The sequence below is a fragment of the Helianthus annuus genome, chromosome 15 (genome assembly GCF_002127325.2).
Source record: "Helianthus annuus cultivar XRQ/B chromosome 15, HanXRQr2.0-SUNRISE, whole genome shotgun sequence".
Classification (NCBI taxonomy): Eukaryota; Viridiplantae; Streptophyta; class Magnoliopsida; order Asterales; family Asteraceae; genus Helianthus; species Helianthus annuus.
In genome coordinates, this window is record NC_035447.2 from 94,757,840 (window position 1) to 94,769,002 (window position 11,163).

The 11,163-nt window shown below is 36.4% G+C and overlaps 1 long non-coding RNA gene across 9 annotated transcripts; it reads right to left on the reverse strand.

The window, feature by feature from the left end:
* Window positions 1-4,164: 4,164 nt before the first annotated feature.
* Window positions 4,165-10,034, reverse strand: LOC110911938. 9 transcript variants are annotated; one of them, XR_004882315.1, is made up of 15 exons: window positions 9,931-10,034; window positions 9,672-9,744; window positions 9,224-9,377; window positions 9,037-9,146; window positions 8,369-8,464; window positions 8,162-8,284; window positions 7,730-7,783; window positions 7,558-7,644; window positions 6,429-6,504; window positions 6,003-6,093; window positions 5,847-5,911; window positions 5,553-5,743; window positions 5,353-5,472; window positions 4,913-5,029; window positions 4,165-4,717 (listed from the first exon to the last, which is right to left on the reverse strand). It is a non-coding gene; the product is annotated as an uncharacterized LOC110911938 (long non-coding RNA). The 9 variants fall into 9 exon arrangements; XR_004882314.1 differs by having other exon boundaries at window positions 9,672-9,827; window positions 9,931-10,033; XR_002577476.2 differs by having other exon boundaries at window positions 9,672-10,033.
* Window positions 10,035-11,163: the final 1,129 nt, after the last annotated feature.

Sequence of the window (11,163 nt, forward strand, 5' to 3'; positions counted from 1 at the left end):
AAAACATTGAAGCTGAGGGTTTGCGAGGTATGAAAAAGCAGCTCGAGCAGAGATCTGATGGCATCTATTATATTATGGAAAGAGTATGGATTCCTCTGTTTGGTGATCTCAGAGAACTTGTGATGGATGAAGCGCACAAGTCACGATACTCTATTCATCCGGGATCGGATAAGATGTATCAGGATCTTAAAGTTTTGTATTGGTGGCCGAATATGAAAGTTATCATCGCCACATACGTGAGTAAATGCTTGACTTGTGCTAAAGTCAAAGCAGAGCATCAGAAGCCCTAGGGTCTACTTCAGCAGCCAGAGATACCCACGTGGAAGTGGGAGCAGATCGCCATGGATTTCGTTACAGGGTTACCAAGGACTCAGGCTGGAAACGATACTATTTGGGTGATTGTTGACCGTCTCACGAAGTCAGCGCATTTTCTGGCAATCAAGGAAATAGATAAGTTTTCACAGCTGGCAGCAGTTTATCTTAAGGAGGTGGTTTCTAGGCACGGGGTGCAACTTCTATCATCTCAGATTGAAATCCGCGTTTCACTTCTGAATTATGGCAGTCAATGCATAAATCGTTCGGTTCACAACTCGATATGAGTACTGCTTATCACCCACAGACGGATGGTCAGAGTGAGCGCACCATTCAGACGCTTGAAGACATGTTGCGTGTGTGTGTGATTGATTTCGGGAAAGGTTGGGAGAAACATTTGCCGTTGATAGAGTTCTCTTACAACAACAGGTACCATACTAGCATTCAGGCAGCTCCATTCGAGGCACTGTATGGGCGAAAGTGTCGTTCTCCTCTCTGTTGGGCTGAAGTGGGTGACAATCAGATCACAGGTCCTGAGCTTGTACTTGAAACTTCAGAAATGATTATTCAGATCAGAAACCATATGGCAGCAGCGCGTGATCGTCAGAAAAGCTACGCCGACAAGCGTAGAAAGCCTTTGGAGTTCGAAGTTAATGATCGTGTCATGTTGAAAGTCTCGCCTTGGAAGGGTGTGGTGCGTTTTGGGAAATGTGGCAAGCTTAATCCACGTTACCTTGGGCCATTCAAAATCCTGGAGCGGATCGGTAAAGTCGCTTACAAGCTTGAGTTACCTGCTAAGTTGGGTAACGTTCACGATGTCTTTCACGTTTCGCAGTTGAAGAAGTGTCTGTCTAATGAGACACTGGTTGTGCCATTTCAAGAGCTAAAGATTGACGACAAGTTACAGTTTGTCGAAGAGCTTATTGAGATCATGGATCGGGAGGTCAAGGTGCGTAAGCATAGTCGTATTCCGATTGTTAGAGTTCGTTGGAACTCAAGACGTGGACCGGAGTTCACGTGGGAGCGTGAGGATAGATGAAGCTTAAATATCCTCAACTTTTCCCTAAAGACAAGTCTAAATCTGGTAAAGCAAGTGAATTTCGGGACGAAATTCCTCTTCAAGTTGGGGATGATGTGGCACCTGAGGAAAATCCGCAACAATCTTGATTTCTCATTTCACTCTTTCGTGCTTACTCGTCAATTTCGGGATGAAATTTCTTTCAAGTTGGGGATGCTGTGACAACCCGAACTTTCAAGGTCGGTAACGTTCCATCTTTTGATCCTTACTTCTCGTTATCTTTCTTTAATATGTTAAGACGTTCTATTCAAATAACCTTGTTAGATTGATTAGTACAATAACTTCCGCACATTAACTGGGCCGCATCTTCACACCCGAGTCCAAATACATCATTTATTTTAAAGTTGGATCATGGCAGTCCATTTAATTCAATTTAACATCAGCCCAAATACATTGTGTATTGTGTTTGTAGTTATTGTGATCGACCCACCTTGTTTTGGTACCGGCCCACTTAAATAACCAGACTTCTAATCAATTATGACTTCCTTGTTATTTTACAAACCCACCAGTTCGGTCATAGCCCAAACCGCCCCAAACCTTCATATTGTATATGTACGTAATATGGATAATTGTTTTGATAAAACTCTAAACTAAAAACAAACCCTACTCCCTTCATAATTACGTGCGGCAACTGGAGAAACCCCCCCCCCCCTGTTCGATACAGCATTGATCAACCAAGTCCTGGTTAGTAACTTTTAATTGTTGGTTTCCTTATGGTGTAATAATTGGTTTGAGCGAGTAGGTTGCTAATATATTTAATGATTGCATATGTGATATTATGTGTAATTGTATGTTCATGAACAAGTGATAATGAAACCTGGATGTATACGTGTAACATAAACAAAATAAGTATAGTTTGTTAATGATGAATAAATTGGTGATATGCATGAACTGTTTTGTGTCAGAAATTACTCGATTTAGATAACTATTAATGTTATTGGAATTTATAGTAACATCAAGATGATGTGACAATTCGGTGGACTATGATTAGGATTTGTGAATTAGATATTTACTAATCTGAATTGAACTGCATAGTTGCTTATTATTTTTAATTGGGATTTGATATTAAAATTGAACTTGGGAAGGGTGAGCCGCACAACAGTACGTAATGGACCACATGAGGTTGAATTGAATTACAAGTCATTGGGCCGTAAACTTTAAATGGATTCATAACAGTGGGCTGGGTAGTTAAGGGAGTTGTGTGAGGGCCCAAGTGTTTGGTATATGTATATTATGGTTTGGGTTAGAAACAATGAATAATCGTGGTCCAATTAACTCGGGCCACACATGTGTTACATCGGTAAGGCCCAGCGGGCCGTACTTTAAATGGATCAACGTGTCAAATAATTATGAGTTGTTAGTCAGATGTGTTTGTGAAACCGAGTAACTCGTGACTCGAATGTCATTATGTGATATGTAATCTGGCTTGTAAGTTTAACTGTTTTGGACATGTAACATGAGGAAATCTGTAATTCGTACTCGTGTTAGGATAGGCGGTAGGGATATGTGTTGCATTTGTTTGTTGCTTGTATGATATGTGACAATCTACATGACGCAATATGAATACAAACTGATCGTTTTTGGTAAACAATGATAGGACGTGTTTGACCGACTATTAAGCAATTAACTATCCTTACCGAGCAAACCTAAGGTGAGTTCACTACTTTGAGCATGCGTCCCGGTGGTTGGGACAGTCGGTGGGTATCCCGGGAGGGATAAATCTTTTGGGTAAAACTAGGATGTTGGATAATATTCTCACTCTCTATCTTTTAAGTCCCATCTTTTGCTATCATGGGTGGTAGCGGGGTATTAGTTGGTAGCGCTACTTAGGTTTGGCACCCTCACCCCGTTCCTAAGAGAGGGCGGGTGTGAACTAATGACCCAGTCGGGCCCAGTGCTTTGATAGGAGCACTGGGGAACGGGCAAAACATACATCAGGAGCCGTCTTGTTCAGCATCGAGATATTATCAACATTGCTTTCGTATTTGTTAAACAGACTGCATTAAATACTTGGTAACTAACGTTTTATTAAAACTGTGAACTCGCCAGCTTTGTCTGATGCACTTGTTGCATGCTCGCAGGTCCTTAGGTATCTTGGATTTGGAAACTTGCTGTCTGGAGGAGCAGGAGTGGTCATGGGTCGACAGAAGAGACTCATGTGATTATTTGTTTACTATTACACATTGGTTTTTGAACTATGTAGTTATGGTCTGTTACTTGCTTCCGCTGAACATATTGGATTTCGTATAAACTTGTGATGGGATTTTATTATGAATTTGAGAACTTTATTTTGAAACTTGTGGGTTCAATGTAATTAGTGGCTCATTGTCAGTTCGTCACACGCCTATCAGGGACACTCCCTAGGTGGTATTTTTGGGGGTGTGACAATAATCATAGAAAGAATTCTGAATCAAAACAGCTGACTGTGAAATTCCAACTTTCGAACATAACGAAATTTCACAAAACAACATTATAGTGAATGCATAAGAGAAACTTTATGGTGAATGCATAATCACAAATAGAATTCTGAATCAAGATAGCTGACTGTGGAATCCAACTTTCGATCATAACATGATTACACATAACAACATTCAGATGTCAAAAAAAATTAAATACCTAAGCCAAATCACCTATTCGATTTCACACAATAAGCACCTAGGGTTTTGACATTAGTGTATAGAATTTTGAATCAAAACAGCTAATTGTGAAAATCAACTTTCAAACATAACACAATAACATAGCAACAACATTCTGATTTCATAAAACTCAATACCTAAACTAAATAACGTATTCGATTTCACAAATATCAGCATAACAAAAACCTCACAGTAAACACATAGTCACACACATAATTACAAATCAAAACACTTAATTTGGGAAAACTTTATTAATTGAGATGATATATTAGAGTCACCTACTGATTGAGATATAATGAGTAATTTAACCATCAATTGGATTTGTTCATAGTAAGAACCTTAATTAGCCAATTAACATACATAATGAAACACAATAAAATAAAGAAAAGGAAACTTACGATATGGAAGTAAAAAGGATTTTCGGCAAATCATTGTTTCTTTGTCTGGAGTAGTAAAAACAATCATCAATCACCCCCCACGTCGTCTAATGACCAGTAGCACATTGAGGAGACCTCAAAACTGGTGATAACTAGTAACTCGTATTCAAACCCAAATCATTGTGTCGCTTAGGGTTGCGGCAGAGAAAGACGGATACAGAAGATACATTAGCTGAATAATCAGCTACTTGGAGGCTAAGCATATTAGACATAATCAGGTCTCTGGTATCTCACTTGGCTTTCTCCTTAGGATCCTACAAAAGATCATCAACAAAGATACTTCACGATACTGAACTTAAACCTAATAATATTATACAACTTATCAGCTGAAGGTACTGAGCAAATAAAAGTTATACGCGTATCAAGTTTACAATGGCAAAAGGTGACTTTCATGCATGCCAAAATTCAGTACCATAGTGGAAAACAATAACGCAATTGGCAATACATACCTTTTTAGGCTGCTGTCCCAGGCCTTCCTTGGAGAAAGCTTTTGTCTTCGTCTCCTTCTCACACATCATAAACTATTCCATTTCACGCTCAATAAGCTTGCGCGCATCCATTAAAGCCTGCTCATAAGAGGCACTAACCGACGTCAGCACGTATCAGATACAAGAACATGATGTCAAACAAATGTAAGCATCTAACTTTTAGCATAAAAAAAGTCCAAACCAGAACAAATTTCAGACACTGCCTACACACAATATAACTATATATAATAATCATATTAGTTATTATTATCAATGCAAACACAGTTCAAACTAATAATCTAAATCCATGTAACCTGTAACATTACATATAATAATATTATGAAGCTATTATAAACACAAAAACAGAATTGAATCATCTTGAAGCTATAATAGACATAAAATAAATGTGACAGAAAACTTACACCAACATCAGTAGATATAGGCTTTCCAAGATGACTCAGTTCTGCTTCGAGATCAGATAAAGTTTTGTTGATTAATGATTGAATACCTGGAATACGGGATTTAATCACGCCTTCCGAATGCTGAGATAGCAAATTAAGTCATATATCAAATAAAGGATTCATTTGAAGAACATTTCATTAATATTTATAGATTCTTTAACCTTTGAGAGCATTATTGCAAGATATTCAGAACCCATTCTAGAAGCCAGATGCTTGTATTCTATGCTGGTAAGTAGTCTCTTTCTTTACGTCTAGCAAAAGCCATATCGACCCTTTTATTAATATCTTGTTGTGAACAGTTAACAATCCCGACCCATGGGAACTTTAGCCGATAAGATTTTCCTTCTAAAATCTAAAACTCAAGAAGATATGAATTTGTATGAAAATCAAACCCATTAAAGTATCGTACCATCGTTCTAGGATAGTTTACATATTATTTGAGCCGATTAACTTACGTCAACTGCATTGGTACCCTTATCCATCAAGTCAATCTTGGTCAACACTCCAATAGTTCTTTCACCTAAAGATGTATTTCAAGCTCATAAATATAAATTTTATAATAATTTAACTATGTTTGAGAATTTGCACAAAACTGAAATGCATTTGGGTACCTGTGGGGTCCACCTCACGCAACATTTTAATCGCATCTGGTGTAGCAAGATCTTGATTAGCAGGTGATATTGCCAAGATAATACAGTTCGACTGCATCAAGAAAATCTCATTAAACGAATGAAACCAATGATTCGATTCACTGACTTGTGCTCAGTTGCTCGGATGTTTGATGCCCACACAAGTAAGGTCACGATTACTACGCTCCAAAAACTTGGTAACGCAAATCAAACATAACTAACTGAAGATGTCGCTAGCAGTTTCTCGGTGAAGCAATCGATCAAAGAGGTTCGTCTAATTATTCAAAACAGAGTACTTTCTATCATCGATTATCCAACAACACATTCTAATAACCCAGTTGCATATTTAGATCAGAAACGAAGTGAAAACCTTAAAATTATTAGATTCGAACAAAATTAAAACCCTACCAAGAACGTGTTGTTTATGGACGAAATGGAACCCGAAAATCGAACAATCTTCATCTCCGTAAACCTTCTTGACTACCTGCAATGAAAGAAACCTTATTGACTATCGAATCTATGGTTTCAAAACTGTACCGTTGCAAATAAAATTGTCACCAGAATTAGCAAGATATCCATGATTTCAAATATTAGAATTGATTATCTAGATATTAAATCTTCAAATTTCATATGCTAAAAATATACTTTAAAACAAAAAAAAATCAACCGCAACATTCAATCGTATCTCTAAATTTCATAGGATTCAATCCTTCACAAAGCAAACCCCTTCAAAAACTACGGATCTCGTTTCCCTCGTCACCACCAATTTACTCCCATCAACCACACAAATCGATTGCATAAAATTAAAATCGAAAGTCATACCTGTGAGATGAAGATCAGAGATGACTGAAGATCGATTGAACTTCAAATACCAACGAACCAGTTCCACAATACAAGAAATAAAAAAAAACATTCAAACAAATAAGAAGAAAAGATTGTACACCGTCAAGATGAAGATCATGAAGATCGAAGATTTGCAGACGGAGAAGAACAGGCGACTACGATTGAAAATGGAGGAAAAGAATTAAAAAAACCTAAGCACGCATGGATCGAATGAGAGAAAGAATTAGGGATTTAGGTTTTTAGAACATTTATATAGCCGGGTCAAAAAGTTGGGTATGGATCAACACGCGGGATCCATTAGAAAATAACAATAACCCATTCATTTTCCCGCCTAAAATCAAGTGAGGTTGCACCACAACTCGACACGTGTCCCAAACCTTTTCCCTACTACTTTTCGTAACCGCTCAGCCGATTCCCCCCAGGAAGATCGTCTTGTTACCGATTTTTCAACCTCTTTTACTTCACCATCTTTATTTCTTGCTAACTAAGTAAGAGTCTTCACAGACTCACTACCTTCAACCGCTTTACGCGAATACGAAAAAGTCGAAAATTTCTAAGTTTTGAGTAAACCCTATTTGAAAAGCATATTAAAATCTCTACCTCTAAGGTTGCTTCCCTGGATAATATATAAAGAAAACGAAAAAATAAAACACCAACTAACCATTTGACTTAACTTTTTGTAAAAAATAATTACCTGATCAATGAACTTGTACTTGTTCTTAATTTTTGTAGAAAACTTTGCATCTTCTCTTGCTGGTATGATACGATCCCACAATGAAACCTGACAATGACATATTATTCTGAATTAGTCATCAAACAAATATTAAAACACAACTGAATTTCGGAAAATAGATGATTAATCGTACCTGATTCAGGGAATCCTTTGGAGTGCTATATTCAGCAGTTAAAAATACAAAAACCTACACGTAAAAATACAAACTTGAAGTTGAATATGGACTTTCCAGTCTGTTTTCTTATTCATAATTTCTGTAATTAGACACAGGGATACAACAATGATTATGCAAATGAATGATGATAAGCAATAATAATAATAACAAATAGTGTACAGTCAATGAATCTTCAGAAGAAACCTAGTTGATACGAATCAATGATTTTTGGGAATTTAAAATGAAAAAAAAAACTATCATACAGACTACAAGTGTCTTTTCATTTGATTTGGGATTTCTCTAGTTTTGCAGAAACCAAATTTAGCCAACGTGTGTGTGTCAAGTAAGTCGAGTAACCAACAGATTCTAGAACAAAAACACGTAAATTACTAAAAAACAATGGTGTCTTACCACTTGGGATCCACATCAATGATTTTCATTGTTTCCAATTGTTGAACAATGTAGCAAATGGTTTTGTCTGGAAGGCACGAACACCAACACCACCCCTTAAGTATATTTTCCTGGCGATAAAAACTACAAAACCAATATGCAATATTTATATCAGTATTCACACAAACCAATCCAACATGCCCTTGAATGACAGAAACAAAAACTCACCAGCTTTATATGTAATACCAGTCAAGATCATAGGGAACATGTTTCTTGAAGGTACCAATACTATATCAGTCGAGTCCATTCAGGAAGCTTCTCCATCTATGGAACATACAATAATCAATAAAGTGTAAAAATTACTCGGTAGTAGATTTAAAAGTATTAGTCAATGTAATAAATATCTAAAACAACTTATTGTAACCCAACATTATTTCAATATCATGTGTATAAATGCCAAGCGAGTCAAAACAAACTATGAAATCATATTCACCACAAACTATCTGAAGCAATATCTCTAACCCGAATCTATATCTTCCATTTCATATTTATCAACTACATATTAATACCAATTTTTATCAACATCTTCCATAACAGCCGGAAATCATTTGCCAAAAGAGGAGAAAAAAGAATATTAAAGTCATACTTACGAACTACATTAATTTTGTTGGCAAGTCCGAAAATGGGATTTTTTTATTACGCAAATCGCAAACTGATTAAGTTTAAAAATAATCTATTTCTAACTAATTCAAACCACTGAGTGAACTGGGAAGCAGGGCTGATGCTATATCACCTAACATTTACAATACTTGCATAGATCATACAAAAAACATCAAACTAATATAGATGTAAATAATTAATTTTATACAGCAACAGAACAGGAACCCTAATCTCACCTTAATTAAAAAAGAAGAATCAAATAAAACATTAAGGATGGGTAGCTGTGTACTGAGAAACCCTAATCGAACCCTAAATTAGTCAATCGCCTCAGGTTTTGTACCCAGATCTATACGAAGAAAACATATGCGGATTAGATTATAGTTCAAAAAAAACCTTAATCTTTATTTTATTAGAATGCCAAACCTTAAAATCATTCTTAACCGCAAAGCTTTTGTATCAGCCGACACCCTTAACAACTGTCACCTTTCTTATTCCTCAACTTCACGCAAAACCCTTATAAAACAATCCATATCCAAATGCTTAATTGTAGTGTGACAAAGATGAAGCCGAATCAAACCTAATCAAACAAAAGCGAGTATTTGAATTGAATTATTTGTCACAAAAATGAAATCAAACCTAATCGAATGAGACCAAATCAAATTGAACTCGATTGAACCCTAGTTCGCACAAAACAAAAAACTTTCCAAACTACAAAAATATGAATTAACAAACTGAATCTAAAACATATAGACATCAAACGCCCAATCACAAGAATTGAACAATCAGATTTAAACTAAAAAAAACTAAATAACAAAATGAACTGGAAAGGTTTTTAGTTTGTCGATCTGTTGTAATCAAGAACGAATCTTACCTGTGATCTGAAATACTGAAATACTCCAAATCGAACCTTCGGTTGTTCTACTTTTTGATCGGTAGTTGTATTTCTTACGCCCAACACACAATATGCAATATGAACAATGAAAAATCAAGCGAGGTTCCAACATCAGCGATTAGAGATCGAATATGTCTTGGAAGAAAAACATACAATCGATTGAACTTCAAACAACGAACCTAATCCATAATACAAAAAATAAAAACACACAAAAAAAAATAAGGAGAGAAGATTGTACCATTGAGATGAAGATCAAAGATTGGAGACGGAGAAGAACTATGGCGGCTGCAATGCAAAAAACCCTAAGGATGTTTAGGAAGATGGAGCGGCTGAGAAAAAAATGAGGGAATTAGGTTTTAGAACATTTATATACTCGGGTCAAACTATGCGGGTATGGTTGTTGCCATTCGGATCCCGTGTAAAAATAAAAGGTTTCCCACATTTTCCTGCCAAAAATCAAGTGAGGTTGCACCACAACGTGACACGTGTCCCAAACCTTATTCATATATTATATATATATATATATAGAAGATTAGTGTACATGTTGATAAATTGAATCGAATTAAAACTGATGATAAGTTTCATAGGCAATTTAGTGCTTAAAAGCAAACATCTTAAGGATGTAATTCTTATGCAACAATAAGCATATAGTGATCATGATATCTCAATAAAGTATGTACAAGATGGTAGAATACGAAATGAAAATGAAACAACTGTTAACAAATTCTTTGAATTTGATATGGAAAACGATATGCGTTAACAAATTCTTTGAATTGATATGGAAAACGATATGCTAACTGATGAACTTTATGTGGTAAAACTCTTAAAGAGTGCATTCACATATATGATTGGTCAACATGGAATGAAGTCCATGACGGATTGTAAAGGCATGAGGCAAAATATTCCATAATTCGACGTATGAAGCACGGCGTAGACTCTTGGGTCTTTCGTTATTACGTAGTAGCTTCCACCCAGCTACCATTATAAACATAAACCCTCCTTTCTACTTTTCGGTTGTGCACAAAAATGAAGTTATTTCAAGCTTACTGTTTAATTATCTTATTTTCATTAACAACCACAATAGCAATAGCAATAGCAGAAGCTCCAATATACGCCGCGTCAGGGTGCAATGATATGTGTGGGAACGTGAGGATTCCATACCCTTTTGGAATCGGTGCCAATTATTCCATCAACCGATGGTACATGGTCGATTGCAAATCCTCGATGCCATATCTATCTGCACTCAACCACCTCCAAGTCTTGAGTGTAAATGTGACAACTCGGACTTTAGACCTACTTCGTGCATGTTATGATTATGAGCTTTGATTTAAATAAATGATATGTCATTATGTGCTACGTGTATTGTGTATTATATGTGTTGTTATTGATAAAAATTGAATCGCACAACACGCACGGCCCAAGGGCAGCCCGATCGAATGGGCCGGCCCACTCCCTCTATGCGCAAATAACC